The following is a 17,789-nucleotide window of genomic DNA, read 5'->3' on the forward strand; positions in this document are numbered from 1 at the left end:
GATTGAAGATGAGGTTCAGTTAAGGTGGAAGATTCCCAAATTAGAGGGAGTTAACTGGCTCAGATCTAAGTGTAAGAATCAGTCAGCTTAGATAGACTTCAGTGTCAGAGCAAGTGATGTAGGTCACTTCTAATTTGATCAGCAGTGTACTAGGAATTTCCATTCTTGAACTGAAGAGAAAATTAGGAGAGATATTTAATTTAATAAAATGAGATATGCTCTCATAAATACCTTTTCTATTTAATTAATTAGAGACACTTTTCTTATTTAATTAAATAACTTCATTTAATTAATTAGGAATAACTCCCCATTTAATTAAAAAAAATTGTTTAATTAATTAGAAGTAGCTTCTCCATTTAATTAAATAATTTCATTTAATTAATTAAAATAGGATTATTTATTAAATTAAATAAATTACATTAGCCTTAAGAGATAATTTAATTTAATAAAGTATGAATACTTTAGATTAAATTAAATTAAGATCACATAGGTTTAGTGTGGCTATTATGAGTGCATACTATAGAGATTAAATAATGAGCATGATGAATGCAGATTAGGATTTTCTACATCTGACAATTAAGTCAAGTAGCGAGTAGCAGAATAAGAATTTCCTATTAGAATAGGTTTTAGGATTGATCAAAATAGATGAGAATTGGTGATCACGGCAGTGAGCCAATTTTGGGGTATTATATTTTGCCCCTCTTTGAATGAATGTGCGAGAAACACGTTCAATTCAAAGAAAATCAGAAAGCATGATGCAAGGATCAATAAATGAGATTAGTTCCAAAATTGATGATACGAAGACCAATTGATAAGCTTTTAAGGACTATCTCTAGAACAGAGCTTAATACTAAGGGATCCAAGAAGAGCGCCTAGATACCTAAGATTGATAAGCATTTAAAAGACTATCTCCAGAATGGAGCATAATCTTTAAGGATCCAGATAGAATGTCTAGATACCTAAAATTTATAAGCATTTAAAAGGTTTCTTCAGAATGAAGTTTGACCTTTAAGGATCTAGATAGAACACCTAGATACCTGAGATTGAAAGCATTTAGAAGATTATCTCCAGAATGGAGCTTAATCCTAAGGGATCCAAGCAGAGCACCTAGATACCTAAGATTTATAAGCATTTAAAAGACTATCTCTAGAATAGAGTGTAACCTTTAAGGATTCAAACAGAATGTCTAGATACCTAAAATTGATAAGCATTTAAAAGGTTTCTTCATAATGAAGTTTGACATTTAAGGATCTAGATAGAACACCTAGATACTTAAGATTAAAAGCATTTAGAAGATTATCTCTAGAATAGAGCTTAACCTTCAAGGATCTAGATAGAACACCTAGATACCCGAGATTGAAAGCATTTAGAAGATTATCTCCAGAATGAAGCTTAACCTTCAAGGATCCAGATAGAACACCTACATACCCAAAATTGATAAAAGATAACAAGGTCCAATTATGAGTCATAGAATCATCCCTAGAATGAGGCTTGATCCTTAGGAGTTGAGGTTTAGATTGTCCTGATACCTATAATCAAATGATGACAAGATGAAAAAGATGCCAGAAAGAGGGAAACAAGATGCCCCTAGTGATGAGATGCCCCAAGTGATAAGGACATAAGATGGGAACCAGATGTCCCAAGCAATGAGATTCAGATTGAGTTGAAATCTAGTTCAATGATGTAATCATCCTGCCTCCTCAGGAGTGAAATCAAAAGATGACACATCAGAAATATGATGTAGGCAGAATAAAGAGATATTGGAGAAATCCAAGATTCAATAGAATATATAAGAGATCAGAATGATCGAAAGAAAATTCATAGTTGATTTGAAATGATTGCGAGTTTCAAAGAACAAGGTTGACCAAAAGTTGACCAAATTTGAGCATAGTTTACTTTAGTTGACTATTTTCAAAATGAGTTGTGAAAACATGAAGAATGTAGAGTTGAAAGGATTCCAAGAATCACAAAGTATCAGAAAGATTTGGGCTGCGCAAGCATTTGATCGCATTGGTCCCTACAATTTTAAAATGCTTTTTTGAGGCCCTTAGGTGCATCAGATTTCAAATTTGATCTCAAAAATGGATTCAAAACGGTCCAATTAGCAAGGGGGATGATTATCACGCAAATTAAAGCACTTTGAAAATTTTGGTCAATAGTTATATAAGGGCCCAAGGGGTCATTTTCAATTCATTTGCACTTTTGTCTTGTAGTGAATTGATCTCTAAGAGAGACATGGTAGTGAACGTGAGATATCATCGATTTGAGTGCTCTAAATGACATAGCCAGCCAGTAGACTATGGACCACCGATGAGTTATCAATTTCCAACCTTTGTACGTTCATTTCCATGCATTACGAGGTCATTTATTGCATTTTTTAGCATGTTTTAGGTTTGTCCAAAAGGTCTTTGTGCAAGATTGTCTTTTCTCATGCAAAGATATTCTTTCTTCACATGAAGAAATAGGGTTCATTATTTCTTTAGGTGCGGTGGGAGGATCTTCGCACGGGAAGCACTCATCTCTCGCACAAAGAATGTGATTCTTCGTGCAGAGGCAATTTGTTTCTCGTGCATGAAGATCTTTTCTTGTGCGACGATGTGATTCTTCGTGCAAGATTTCATGAACTTTGTGCAAAATCTTCTGACAATCATGTTAAAAAGTTTCACTTTCGTGCTCAAAAATTGCATTTATTTTTTTTTGGTGTATCATTTCAACTTGATACTGATTGTTTCATTTGTCATTTTTTATTTCTGTGTAGGAGGTCTTTGGTGATGTCACATTTAGATCACACTACGTACCTTATGGCACATTACTCAAGAGTCTTGATGCTATCGACCTAGCACATATTGAGTAATTGGATTTACCTTCTTTGTGTCAGATTCTAGCTGTGATGGTGAATCACAGCCTTCTTACTACTTTGGTGGAGCATTTCCATTCGGAGATGAATACTTTTCATTTGGTGATGGGTGAGATAAAGATCACCCCAGAGGATATATAGAGGATACTAAGGATCCCTTTTATGGTGCCTGGGTCATTTATGATATAGTGCCCCAAGCAGGGACAAAGGAACTATCCATTATGGTTGTGAGAGAGCTATCGAGGGGTAGGGCCATCAGCTGGGATGAGCTAATGCACACCTATGGATCGACGCACAGGCTGGCATCTATGCTGGCTATTTTTTTGTGTTGTTTCTTATGTCCTAATAGAGGACAACATGGTTTGGAGTGTTGGTGGGGAGTCATGCTCCGCAGGATGTTGGAGGCACTTGAGATCTTTGGGTGGGGTTAGTGCATGTTGGCCCACCTTTTTCATGAGATGCATAAGGTAGTCTTCCTTGAGAAGAAGATGATGGCAGCTAGGGTGTATGTCTTATAGATATGGGCATGGGAGTACCTTCTCATATGTAGGCCCATTCATGAGGATGCACGAGAGCCCATGGATCCCTATATATGCAGATATCGAGGGCACATTACCTAGGTCCACCTGGGTAAGACTGAGCACTGGAGAACATGTCTTGATGACCTGGTCTCCATTGTATGGAAACCCTGGTGAGAGACAGAGGACTGGTATGATGCCCCCAGAGAGCTACCATGGATGTTTAGTTCTCGACCTTTGGTGGGAAAGACCACATTAGTTATAGAGAGATTTGTGATTTCACGAGTGTGGCAGCAATATGGCTGACCACAGGACATTTCTCATGAGTATTGCACCCATGCCAAGTTGCAAAAGGATGTTGAGTGGGGATGGCAACCATGGATGGATCCAGGTCTGTCCATGATAGATATTTGTAGCCTCACTAGAGTTTAATAGGACTACCTGCCAGAGGTAGTAGATGTAGGGATAATGCCTGTGTATCAAGCATTTTTTATCAGCCATATGTTCCCACACTTTATAGACCCATTGGGGATGGAAAGAAAAGCACAAAAATAGGTGCCCTAGTAGTAGTAGGCACAGCCACAGCCACCAGGTTAGCCACAGGTCTGGCACTGGGTACAACAGGTGTAGATATTTTTGTAGCAGATGGGATCAAACCCAAGTGCCAGGGGTAGTGGGACTAGACAGAGTCGGCATCACAGATAGAAGATGGAGGAGTAGGCTCCATAGTAGGAGACTCCTCAGCAGCAGCAGTTACCATAGCAGTGGGCTCCTGAGCTATTAGATGAGGAGATGATGGAGCAGCCTACCGATGGTGTGCAAGAGATAGTGCGTCGCTACCAAGAGAGGATTTGTGTGGCTTCTCAATAGTTTAGGATGTGAAACTAGTGGAGAGATAGTAGGAGATAGATCGATGGAGAGAGCACATTGAGACTATCAAGCAAAGATTGGAGCTAGCATAGGATGAGATCCACTTTCAGTCAGCTCAAGTAGCTTACTATTATACTGCATATACGAGTGCAGTACCAGATGAGACACTTCAAGTTCAATGCTTTTCTTAGTATGTACGAGAGATTGGAGGCACATGACCTCCTACTAGACTAGATATGCCACTACTGCCCTCACCATTTACTGCTCCTACTCCTCCTAGAGATGAGGGTATAGGACAGAGTTAGACACTTTGTGCTTGACTCTAATTTTGATCTCTGTCTATGTATTGACTGGTGTGGCAGCACCACATGTATCATTTTTTATCAATTGCACTCGAGTAGCACCCATTTTTGTATTGATCCATTCTTTTGATATAGATATATATATATATATATATATATATATATATATATATATATATATATATATATATATATATATATATATATATATATACGAGATCTTGAGCTGAGTATCTCAATGTACATGTCATTGTCTATTTTTCTTTACTTTGATGTACATGGGATGTAGACATGATGATTATGAGATGTATGTTTGAGTTTGATTATGATGTGATTATGAGCATGTAGATTAGATATTATGAGTATTTGGATGCAATGCACGTGGAAATGGACTGACATCTCATGTAGTGTTGTGTGTTTGTTTCTTGACAGTGATAGGTATTTCATCGAGGAGCACAAATTGACGAACCTAACGCTTGTGTAGTTGTGAAGAAACCTGACATGTTTGAAGATGTCCCCAATCCTTCATCACACAAGAGAGAAATAGAATCACAACCAAATTGCATGTGTATGCAAGTGAAGTATGTAATGTAAGACTATGTTAAATACAACCCTAGGTCTGGTTACTAAGCCTCAATAATTTATCATCATGGGACATAAAAAAAAGCTTGTATGTTATACAACTCCCACTAACATTGCAATCATGGGAATATGAATAGAACATATGTTATAGGTTTTTCGGGATTAAATGTAAGCATTCGAGGCACAAGAAGCCAGAATGACTAGAACATTTGTCCCTTTTAATATAGCAAGTTAACAAAAGAATCAAAGCATAACACTAGGATGACCAAAATGTTGCTTACCTGATAGACACACCAAATACACAGGAGATCCATTTTATGCTAAGTATTCAGTATATATTATGTCTGCAACAACCCTTGCATTCGTAACCTAAGATAGAAGTGTGCTAGATATACTCGCAATGACCAATACATTCACTTAGTAAGACGAGTATCAATATTTACTGTAGCATGAAGAGTTCACTCCAAAAAACAAGGAGAAGAACCAATGTTATTTATGTATTCATACAAAAGGAGTCAAGGTACACTTGGCCATCCAATGCAAGATGGAGGCTCTTATAGTGGACACCCCTCTTATAGGAATAGATCAAGTAATTGGAACTAAACCACAGACAGAAAGCAAAGAAAAGATAATGTCCCCAGTCATCACTTCTCTAGTCAAAAATGAAAAGTTTCTCAAGGAGATATGATAAAGCAAAACAAAAAAAACAATGAAAAAAGCTCAGCATATCAAAATAGGTATATCATTTTTGAGTTTAATGTTTTTGGGATTGATGTCAAGTGTTAGTGTCTAGAGTATGTTTAAAAGAAATCTCTTCAATAGGGTGACAACAATAGGTAGATGTAGTTAGAATGATTGGTGACTGAGGTCAAAGAGGAATCTTCACAATGAATAACCTAAGAAGGACTGAGCAATAATAGATAGACATAGCCAGGATGACTGGTGACTGACGCAAGAGAGATCTTCCATAAAGGAATCTTGAGACATAACCCAAGCAATAGTAGGCAAACACAGCTAAAACAACTGGTGACTATTGTGAAAGAGATTCTATGAGGAGAATCTCAAAATTAGTGACACTAGCGATAGTAGGCAGACGTAGTGAGGACCACTGGTGACTGTCATGAAGGAGATTCTATGAGAAGAATCTCGAAAATAGTGACACTAGCGACAGTAACCAGACATAGTGAGGACCACTTGTGACTATTGTGAAGGAGATTCTATGACGAGAATCTTGAAAATAGTGACACTAAAGGTGAATGCCCCCGAGCTATGACAAGACTCAATCCACAGATACATAAGCAGAAAGTAGGAAAAGCAGGAAAGCGAAAGCATGAAAGTAACTAAACAGAATAGCTAGAAGATGCGCTACAAGATGGAGCGTGGGGAACAAGAGGAACCTCTTTATGAAGTTTTCACCTTCTTGGAAGGATTCTTTGTTTGCTACCATGATGCCTATTTCCAAGTTTTCACCAATGGCACTTTTCTTGTTTTTCAATTTTTTTGGTATTTTTCTTCTTTTTGAATTTTTCTTTTTTTTGACATTTTTTTTTTTTTTTTGTGTTACCAATGCGCCTATTGCTAGGTATTCACGAGGGTAATAATTTTTTCAGGACTTTTTCTGATTTTTATATTTTTTTCAAGACATATAGATATGTACAAAGAGCTTACTGATATTAGATCAACTGTAAAACCGCTTTAGCTGGAGAGTGTTGATAGGTTCTTTAAGCACTTCTCCTTTGGTTGTGGAAAGATGATAGGTGCCAAATCCATATACTATAGTAATGATGTATAGACTGAGCCAATTTGGTTCAAACTTTCCCTTTTGTACTCACTATTGTTGATTCCTAGGGTTCTCTCTCAGGACGAGATCACCCAGCTAGAAGTCACGTGACTTGACCCTCTGATTGTAGCTTCTTGCCATTCATTGTTGATATGATCGTAGATGATCACATGCCACTTGTCATCATTCATCCAGTAACACAAGCTCTTGAAGCCAAGCTATCCGATAGTCATCATCAGTGATAAGGCCCTTCATAGAGATTCTCAAGGTAGGAATCTTGACCTCTATTGGGAGCACAACATCTGCCCCATACACCAACGCAAAGGGAATTGTACCCGTTTGAGTTCCAATGCTTGTCCTATATGCCCACAGAGCTGGATTGATTTGGAGATGCCAGTCTCTCCTTGATTTGTTGACTATGCAATGAAGAATTTTGAGGGTCACCTTATTGGATGCCTCAACCTAGCCATTACCCTGGGGGTAATAAATGGAAGACCAATGTTGTGTGATTTTCAATTTCTTGCACAGTTCCTTGAGGTCTTTTTTCTTGAATTGTCCTCCATTGTCAGTAATGATTGAGGATGGCACACCATATTTGAAGATGATGTAGTTTGTAATGAAAAGCACTACAATTTTTCCATCAACAACTATGAGAGGTACTGCCTCTACCCATTTCATGAAGTAATCTATAGCTCTGATAATGAACTTATGTCCATTAGAGGAGGTTGGGTGGATCTGTCCTACCAAGTCCAAGGCCCATTGTTGAAATGGCCATGTTCTAGTAGAAGGAATCAGCTCTCTGGCTGGAGTGTGAATCAAATTCTTGTGTAATTGACATTTCTTGCAGGACCTAGCATACTTGATAGCATCTTTCTCCATTTTAGGCCAATAGTAACCAGCACGAAGGAGTTTGTGAGCTAGTGTCAAGCCATTGGAATGAGATCCAAAAATGCCCTCGTGAATGTCAATTAGTGTGCATTTGGACTCTTCAAGTTCTAAACACCTAAGGAGTGTTCCATTGAGACCTCTCCTATACAGATCGTCAGCAATAATGACATAATTCAAAGCATTACAAATTAGGTAACGTTTCTCATTCTATGTTAGACCTTTTGGAATGGTTTGATTACAAAGGTAGGAATACACATAATGGTACTGAGATGATTTTTTTCTTATAATGGAATAGATCATCTTAGAATCAGGGGTTTCATAGGCTGGGCAGTGTAACACTTCCACCAAGAACTCATGCTAGAGATCATTTTTAGGCATTTGTATCAGGGAGGCCAGAGTAGCCATGGCATTAGCAGCTTTATTATTTGCTCGTGGAACTTGCTGAAAGGTGATGTGTGCAAAATACTTCTTTAATTCATCAACCATGTGCTTGTAAGGAATTAGTTTCTCATCCTTTGTTTGGTACACATCATTAACTTGGTTGATGACAAGTTGAGAGTCACCAAAGACATCTAACTGATCCACTCTCCATTCAGCTACAATTTTCATGCCATTGATCAAACCCTTGTATTCAGAAATGTTGTATCATTTTGGTGTAATAAAGAGTAATCCAACACCTAATCCTTATTGTGTGAAGGAACCATCAAAGAACATAACCCATGTATGGTGCGTGAGTGTTAGAATTGACTCATTTGGAAAATCAATGGTCATTGGCAGAAGACTTTGTATAGGTGCATCAGCTAGCTAATCTGCAATTGCATGTCCCTTTATAGCCGTGTGTTCAATGTATTGAATGTCAAACTCATTGAGTATCATAACCAATTTAGCCAATCTTCTTGTGAGAACTACCTTACTGAGCAAGTACTTTAGTGGATCTATTTTATCCATGAGGCATATAGTGTGGGAAAGCATGTAGTGTCTCAACTTCTGGGAAGCAAAGACAACTGCTAAGAAAGCTTTCTCAATAATGTTGTAGTTCTTCTCATAAGAGACTAGTGTCCAACTCTAGTAATTAATAGCTCTTTCTTTGTTTTCATTATCTTCCTGAGCCAATAGAATTCCCACAGATGTTTCAGTGGCTAAAATGTATAAAAGTAAAGGCTTCCCATGAATAGGAGGCATCAGGATTGGCAGATTGATAAGATATTGTTTGATTTGTGTTAAGCTTTTCTCACAATCCTAGCTCCAATTAAACTTTCAACCCTTACGTAAGGTCTTTATGAAGTGTTGTGATCTATCTTCCAATTGTGAGATAAACCTATGGATAGATTGGAGTCTTCCCTGTAATCCTCTCATCTGATTGATGTTTCGAGGTGGTGGTATGTCCATTATTGCTTGTAATTTCTCTGGATCTACCTCAATTCTTTTTGCAGAGACAATGTATCCTAGCAACTTTCTTGATGTGATACCAAATGTGCATTTCTTAGGATTGAGCCAAAGACTGAACTTTTCCATACAATCTAGGATGGGACCCAAATCTTGTAGATGGGTATTGCGTTTAGCACTTTTGACCAAGGTATCGTCAATGTAGTCCTCCATGGTTCTATGTATCATGTCATGGAAAATTGTAATAACAACCTGCTGATATGTAGCACCAGCATTCTTCAAACCAAATAGCACCACATTCCAACAAAAGGTTCCCCATGCAAATGTGAAATCCATTTTCTCTTGATCTTCTGGTACAATTTTTATTTGATTGTATCCAAAAAAACCATCCATAAGTAAGTACATCTCATAGCCAACTATCATGTCCATGATTATGTAAATATTAGGGAGTGGAAAGTCATCTTTAGGACATGCCAAATTAAGATCACGGAAGTCTGTACAAACCCTGATAGATTTATCATGCTTGGAAACTAGAACAATATTGGATATCCATTCAACATAATCAATTGGATGAATGAAACCATCGTTTAGAAGTTTCTCCAATTCTGCTTTGATGAGAAATACAACATGAGGATGCATTTTTTATAGCTTTTGTTTAATTGGTTTGATGCCTGGTGCTATGGAAAAATGATGTATGATAAGATCAGGATCCAATCTTGGCATGTTAGAGTATGTCTAGGCAAAATTTATTTTCTTTTCTTTGAAAAAGGTAATGAATCCTTCATTTTCTTTAGGTGACAGTGACTCTACCAGATATATCATATGTGGATGTTCTTTTGTGCCCAGATTAATTAGCTATGTTGGCTCTATCAATACTAATGATCTCTCCTAAAATTTACTGGGAAGGACATCAAATATCTCATCTGCGGGTGCCTCAGAGAGGTTTTCACCCTTGGATACGTATTTTATTTTTACTTTTTTGGGTTCAACAGTGCCACAATGTGGTTTTCACCATTAGACCTTTTGCATTTTTTCTTTTTAATTATATGAATGAGATATTTGATGTCAGCATTAGTCATGTTGACACTCTGCTCATTTTTGGAAGAGGTTATAGGTTCAATAGCATTTAGGTAATAAGCAAGAGCATAGTCATTCTAGAATGTGGGGACTTTGGTAGATGCTTTAGGGTTCCAGTCAATAAGCTCGGGATGTGTGAGTGAGAGAGTAGTGACTAGTTCAATTGTGTTCACCGTATAGTCATTAAGTGCTTGGACCAAAAATTTGAGACCTATGGTGACCTCATCCACAAGTGTGTTCAAATGCCTCAAAGTATGAATGTCAGTAATTGATGACTCTAGGAAACTAGTTGTATCATACCCATGTGACCTAACCCTAGACATTTCACCCACTTTGATTTGATTTTCATAGACATGCACTTGGTCAATATCTTTATTAGTAGTCACTTCTAAAAGAGATTCAAACTCATATTCCTTAGAATTGGTGCTACATGGCGAGAGACTACATAACTCCCCAACATTGATAGGGACATTCTCACCTTTATCTTTTGGGTTCTTACACAAATACTCAATACGAAATGACTAACTAGATTCTCCCTTTTCTGAATGATATTTGAGTTCCTTAGTATTGTCCTCAAAAGAATCACTAGTATCATCCACAATGCTAAAACATGACACAAAGTCATCTAGCTCAGCAAAGAATTTAGCGAGATCATAAGGAATAGGATGAGGATAAGAATCCTCATCATCAGATTCTTCCTCTCGAGTATCTAACTCAGATTGTCACTTATTTTTAGATGAACTCTCAAGTTTGGGAATGAATTTATTTGATCCCAAATGGAAAGGGACCTTCTTAAACCCTAGGCCAGTTGTATCACTGTTGCTTCGAGCTATTTTTTTGATAGGATCAATTAGGCTATTGTTATTGCACCCAATAGGGCTAGTTCGCTTGTAACCAAAATGCTTCATAAGCCTAAGACCAGGCCCATATTTTTTAGAAGTGATTTCTCGATCTTTCTCTATTAGGTCCACTAGAACCTCGTCTCTATAAAGACATGTAGCAATGGCTCTATTTTCACTTTAATCTTCTAAGGGAACTATAGCCTTGACAAAAGTGCCATTATACTTGGTCTGGCGTGTCAGCATGAACATCTTCTTTGCCTCTAAGGGTCTACCATAATGATGAGGGGATTCTAGAAGAGATGTCAATGACAACACTAGTTCATTGTGATACTCTCCCATGCTAGTTTCTTTTAGTTTGAATGATTTCTCAATTTGTTTCAGCTTATTTTCATGATAATCAGTGGACTCACAGTTAGCAGGAACAAAAGTTTCAGCAGCTTTGAGCATGTTGCAAGTATAGCTAGTAGTGGTAGGAATGGTAACTTTAGAGCCATGAAATGGGAACTTGATGCATTGGTGGTATGTGGATGGTATAGCACGCATCTCATCTATCCATGGCTGTCCTAACAAAATGTTGTAAACCAAGGGAATGTCAAGCACCTAATAGGTGACATCCCTTTCGACTAGACCAACATGAATTGGTAAAACCACAAGACCTAGAGACTTTCATTCCACTTCGTCATATGCTTTGATAGGGATCTTTCATCGAGGATCAATAGAGTCCTCGAAATAATTCAATTGTCTAAGAAGAGTAGCAAAGACAATATTTAGGCTAGCACCATTATCAATGAGTACCTAATGAACACATGTTTGATGGATGATAACCTCGATGTGTAGAGGTTGATTGTGTGGGTGACTCAGCGAGTTGTCATCTACCTCAGAGAAAGTCTTAAGATAAGGTGGGGTTAGGTCACTTACCATGGATTGGAATCACTCAAGATCAAGATCTTGAGGAACATTTTCCTCAGCAAGGGCTTTGTCTAGAATCTACCTATGTGCAAGCGAGATTTTAAGCAGCTCAAAGATAGAAATCTACGCATTAGTTCATTTTAGTTGATCAAGAACACTATAACTAGTTGCGATCAAGTTCGTTGTGATTTTTGCACCTTTGCTAGATGGACCAGCAAGGGCTTTATCTTTGTGTTATTCAAGATCTGAAGTAGGAGGCACAGGGCCTTTGAGCACCAACTTGGTGTGAGAGTGAGTGATAGCATTAGCACAGTGTTGTGAGGGCGTATTATCCATTTCATTAGAAGTAGGGCCTCTCAAGACAAATGGTGTCTTGGGTTTGTTGTTATCTTACTTGCCCTTAATGGTAATAATGTCATAGTATTCAAAATCCATAGGTTCAACCATGTGAATGAGATTGTCATCATTGGAATATGTATAGTTGACCTTGTTGTAGGGTTGTGGTTTTGAAGTCTCTCCTTTTTCATAAGTTGGAAAAGGCTCTTTGAATGCCTTGTGGTTTTATTTTTTGTTATGTCCATCTACCACAAGGTCACTGACATCAATCATGTCTTGGACTTTATGGTGCAAGTTTATATAGTTGTTAGTTTTCTGTCCCTTATTTTTGTGATATTCATAGAATGAGGTCTCATTCCACCATGGTGGACATGGTTGTGGATCATAGGGACAAGGAGTTTATGTTGTAGTAATGTTTTGTAAACCACGTCCAGAGGTTCACCCAAGGGTGTGTATTCTCACTTAAAGTGTGTTGCCCATGAATTTCTTAGTTTGTTCCCAGATGTCTTGTTGTCAGGGAGAGGTTTCTCAGAATTTTTGGCTGCTTTGAGGCCATTTGTGAGATTAAATGTTGCTTTAGTAGGTTTGGGTGTGACATTGTCAATGACTCCATCATGTACAATTTCTTGATTCTCGTTGACATGTTTGGTTTTATCCCTGTTGGAAGTAGAACCTTGTTTTATGTCTCTCTGTAGAGTGAGTTCACCTTTCTTGACCATAAATTCCTCAATACGGATAGCCTATGTAATCATGTCTTCAAAGGTACATGGACCTTGAAGTTGGACTCTATATCTAAAATCACGAAGGAGGTTATTAGTAAAAATGTCAATCTTCTCCATTTCTGAAATTTTGCAAAAATATTTAGTGTACATTTGTCTCCACCGTTGGAGGAAAGTGAGGAAAGGTTCATCAACTTTCTATTTAAGGTTTCATAGATCTTGAATATATACAGGATGTTGAATGTTATGAGAATATTGCTAAACAAAGAGATTGGAAATTTTGTCAAACATCTTGATACTAGGAGTAAATGTGAGAACCATTCCAATGTATAATCACCAAGGCTTCCAGGGAATAAATGCATGAGGTAGGTTTGATCATGTATAAACTCCATAAACAAAGCACCAAATTCCTACAAGTGATCTTGGGGATTAGTAGTTCCAAAGTACTTGTCATATTCGAGTAGCTCTACACCTCATGGAAAAGGCAGCATGTTTATGCTTTTGTCAAATGGAAATGGGCAAAGAGCATCCAATCTATATTTTTTTGTGGGTTTCTCTTTCTCATGCATCATCTGAGTCAATTGGTCTTGCATAATTTTTAGTTGTTTTTGGAGTTTAGAAGTCTCAGTTTCTTCTTTAGGCATGATAATGCTTTCCACATTGAAATGAGAGGGCAGTTTAGCTCCCTCTTGGGCAAGTTTGAGAAAGTACTTTTCTTTCTCTTCATTGAGTAGGATTCCCATGACCTTTTGGAAGTTTTTGTCTCTTTGACATTTTTCTATGTGTTCAAGGAGTATTTCCACCTCTTCCTTTTCCTCATCGGTGTCATAGTCTTTCTTTTTCTCTTTGTCATTCCTAGGTGGTTCTTGATGTCAACTATGACTACTATGTTTAGGTTCACGATTAGTCATTATAGAAACATGTTCAGTTTCAGCGTGTTGTGTTTCAAAAGGTCTTCTAAAAAGAGGATCAGACATCGTGTTTGGTAATATAGGACCTCTACCTGTCTCAGTATCCTCTTGGTACAAAGGACTCCTAATTTATTGCAGGTTTATGGAAAATGTTCACTGAACTTGAGATGACCTAGTAGGTGAGGGAGAACGTGAAGATGCCTCACTAGCCAACCTAGATACAGATTGTGTAACAAAAGGTAAGTGACCTCTACCGTGATTATGACCCCTAGCATGACCACATCTAAGTCTAAGAGGATAAAACATGTTGCTGCTTCTGGTTGTGATAGTCGTAGACAAGGACAAGAAGCTAGAACCTAGACAAGGACTACACTAAGACTGAGTCTCAAAGAGGACAAGATAATAGTAAGAATGTTGTTCACTAAGGCACAAATGGTCTAATTTAGAGGCTAGAGTAGCCAGAGATTATGACCAATGTGACACAAAGTATGACAAGCATTAAGACAAGCACAAAAAATAACTTATGGGATGAGACTAGTCAAAGTGCAAGATACAAGCCCTATGCAAAGCGAAGTGCCACTATTCGAGATTTTTTGTAGATAGAGAATGATAAATAGATGTAGAAAAAGATAGTTTACAGAGAGCAAATAGCTAAAATAGATTGAAAAGTGGAAATGTTGACACAAGATCTCATGCAAGAAACCTGTGTTGGGTAATGTTGGCTTTGATGTCACACAAATGTCATATCAGTCATTAGTCTCAATTTTATCGAGTTTAGATAGTCTACAATGCAATCTGCAGTGTCAACCAAGCTCACTCGATCATCGAAGGAAATGTGGAAGATAGTGTTAACCGAGCTCAGTCGGTCAACATAGGAATTATTTTTTGACAAAGTTTACCGTGCAAGGTTGACCAGTATAGGGATTTGCAAATTAATTACTTCTAGCTTACTATTGTAATTGTTTGTTTAGTCAGTGATTCGAGCCAACTAAGATAAACTAAAAGGTATATATGGTCATTCAAGTTATGAATTAAAGTGCGAGATTGTGAAAAAGAAGTTATGAATGTGAATTATAGTATGAAATGAAAAGGTGAATGTTGAGCAAAGTCTAATGAAGGATCAGATGTGTTGAAGGAGCTGTAAAGTTGTATTTGATCAATAAGGATCCAGTCAAGCATAACAGAGATCTGTAATCAGCAAAGATAAGTTGTACATTATATTAGGTCACTTCATTGTTTCTTTCTAACCATTGTAACAGTGAATTAAAAACCTCTTAACAGAGTTGGTTTAATAGCCATTCAATAAATCCTCTAACAAGGTGACAGTTCAGTTGAATTATTCTAAAGACCTCTAGGAAGCCCACTCCTAACAAGGTGATTAAATCCTTTAATAGGGTCACACCTAGCAGTGTGTTTTTGTAACCTTTAACAGGGTTGGCTCCTAACAGGGCTCACTTTAGAAGAGTGAAAAATAGTATCTAGTTACATTGGTGGTTTTTCTCATATTGAGTTTCCACGTTAAAACTAGTGTCTCTTGTGTTCTTAATTGCTTAATTACTTTGTGCATGATAATATATCAGTTCTTAATATTTATCATTTACTACAAGTTTTAGCATTTTATATTAATTAGATCAAGGTTATATTCAGACATCTTAGGTACTGTGGAAAGTTTTATTGTTACTGATTCACCCCTCCCTCTCAGTAACCTATTATATCTTGAATATTTCCAACAATCGGTATCAGAGCATTTGGTGCTTGCAAGAAGAGATTTCAAGGATCTAAGCCAAAGATCAAGCTGTCTTACAAAAGAGAAATTCCAAAACTCAACAGAGATAACTTCTCTGCATGGCAAAGATTGATGAGACTTCATCTATCTACTGTTGGTGATACTGGACTAAAATACCTTGGAGAAAAATATGAAGAACCTCCTGGCACATTGTCTGTCAATGAAAATGCTAAAAAGAAGACTCACAAAAATATGATGATAGAAATAGCATCTGCTCTCAGTTATGAAGAATTTGATGACATTAAGGATTGCGAAACTATCTTTGAGATGTGTAACAAGCTAAAAGAAATCTATGGAGGAGATGATAATGTGAGAAGAGAAAAAGCAGAAAGCCTAAGAGGACAATTTGATCAAATGAGGATGAGAGGATGAAAACATTGCAAAGTATGTTGAAAGAGTTAAAGCATGTGTGAGTGCAATCAGAGCATCTGGAGGCGATATCAAAGGAGAAACAGTTATAAGAAAAGTTCTTAGAACATTGCTTCCCATTTATGCAATTAGAGTTTTTGCAATTCAGGAAAGAAGGTGTGAAGCAAATCATCAGATAAATCTTGAGGCCATAGTTGGAAGACTAACTGCATTTGAACTAGATAACTTTGACAACTATGTTCCAGGCTCCAAGAACATTGAATCAGCATTTCAAGCCAAGCTCTCACTCAAGGAGAAAAACAAAATGGAGAAGGAATCTCAATCTAAAAGTGAAAATGAATCAAGCTAAAGTTTAGACAGTGACCTCGAACTAATTGAAGCTCTACTAGCAAAGAAATATTCTAGAGGCAGAGGAAAATACAAAGGTAAAGTTCCTCTAATCTATTTTTCTTGTGAAGAAATTGGTCATATTGCAACAAGGTGTCCAAACAAGAAAAACAATGATGAAAATAAATATTACAAATGGAATGGCAAGAAAGACTTCAAATCATCCAAAAAAAAAGGTAAGAAATCATGCTTCATGGCTGAAAATTCTAAAGATTCTGATAATAGTGAGGATGAAATTGCTTATATTGTCGTTAAAGATGATTCTAACAGTGATGAGGAAGATAAAATGGCACTTGTTTCTCATATAAGTAAGAACGATACATGGATTATAGATAGTGGTTGCTCACATCATATGACTAGTGATAAAACTAAGTTTTATCAGTTTGAAGACTATGATGGTGGTAGTGTAAGGTTTGGTAATAATGAACCTTGTTTCATAAAAGGAAGAGGAAGAATCTATCTAACCAAAGAACTTGTATGTAATAATGCCTATTGGGTTGAAGGTCTTAAACATAATTTGATAAGTGTGGCACAGTTACTCAATACTGGATTCAAGGTGGAGTTCATGCATGGAAACGAAAGACTATTGAATAAGCAAGGAAAGCTGATAGGATCTGGCACCCAAACTAAAGATAACTTGTTCTATCTAGAACTTGGTGAATGCTCATGTTTTATTGCTCAAACTGAAGAAAGTTGGTTATGGCATAAAAGGTTGTCTCATGTCAATTTTGATAATCTGGTAAAAATAAGCAAATTCAAGAAAGTAAGAGGCATTCCTAACATTAAGAAACCTGAGGTTGGTCTATGCAAGAATTGTCAGATTGGTAAAATGGGAAAAACTAGTTTTAAAAGTAAGAACTATCAGTCTGAAGATATATTAGAAATTGTACATACTGATTTATGTGGACCCATTGGGATAGAAAGATATACTGGAGAAAAGAATTTCATTCTTTTTGTTGATGACTACTCAAGAATGATGACTGTCATGTATCTAAGGAATAAATCAGAAACATTTGAGAAATTCAAATGGTATTTGGAAAGAGTAGAAAAAGAAACAGGAAAAAGACTAAAATGCTTAAGGTGAGATAGAGATGGTGAATTCATCTCACATGAATTCAACAACTTCTGCATGTAAAAAGGTATTAAAAGACAGCTTTCAACACCAGGAACTCCTGAACAAAATGGAATAGCTGAAAGAAGAAATAGATCCATCATGGATTGTGCAAGAACCTTGATGATAGAAAAGAACATTGCTATCAAATACTGGAAG

Source organism: Cupressus sempervirens, chromosome 7 (assembly GCF_028749045.1).
Source record: "Cupressus sempervirens isolate cs-2001-9-10 chromosome 7, ASM2874904v1, whole genome shotgun sequence".
Classification (NCBI taxonomy): domain Eukaryota; kingdom Viridiplantae; phylum Streptophyta; class Pinopsida; order Cupressales; family Cupressaceae; genus Cupressus; species Cupressus sempervirens.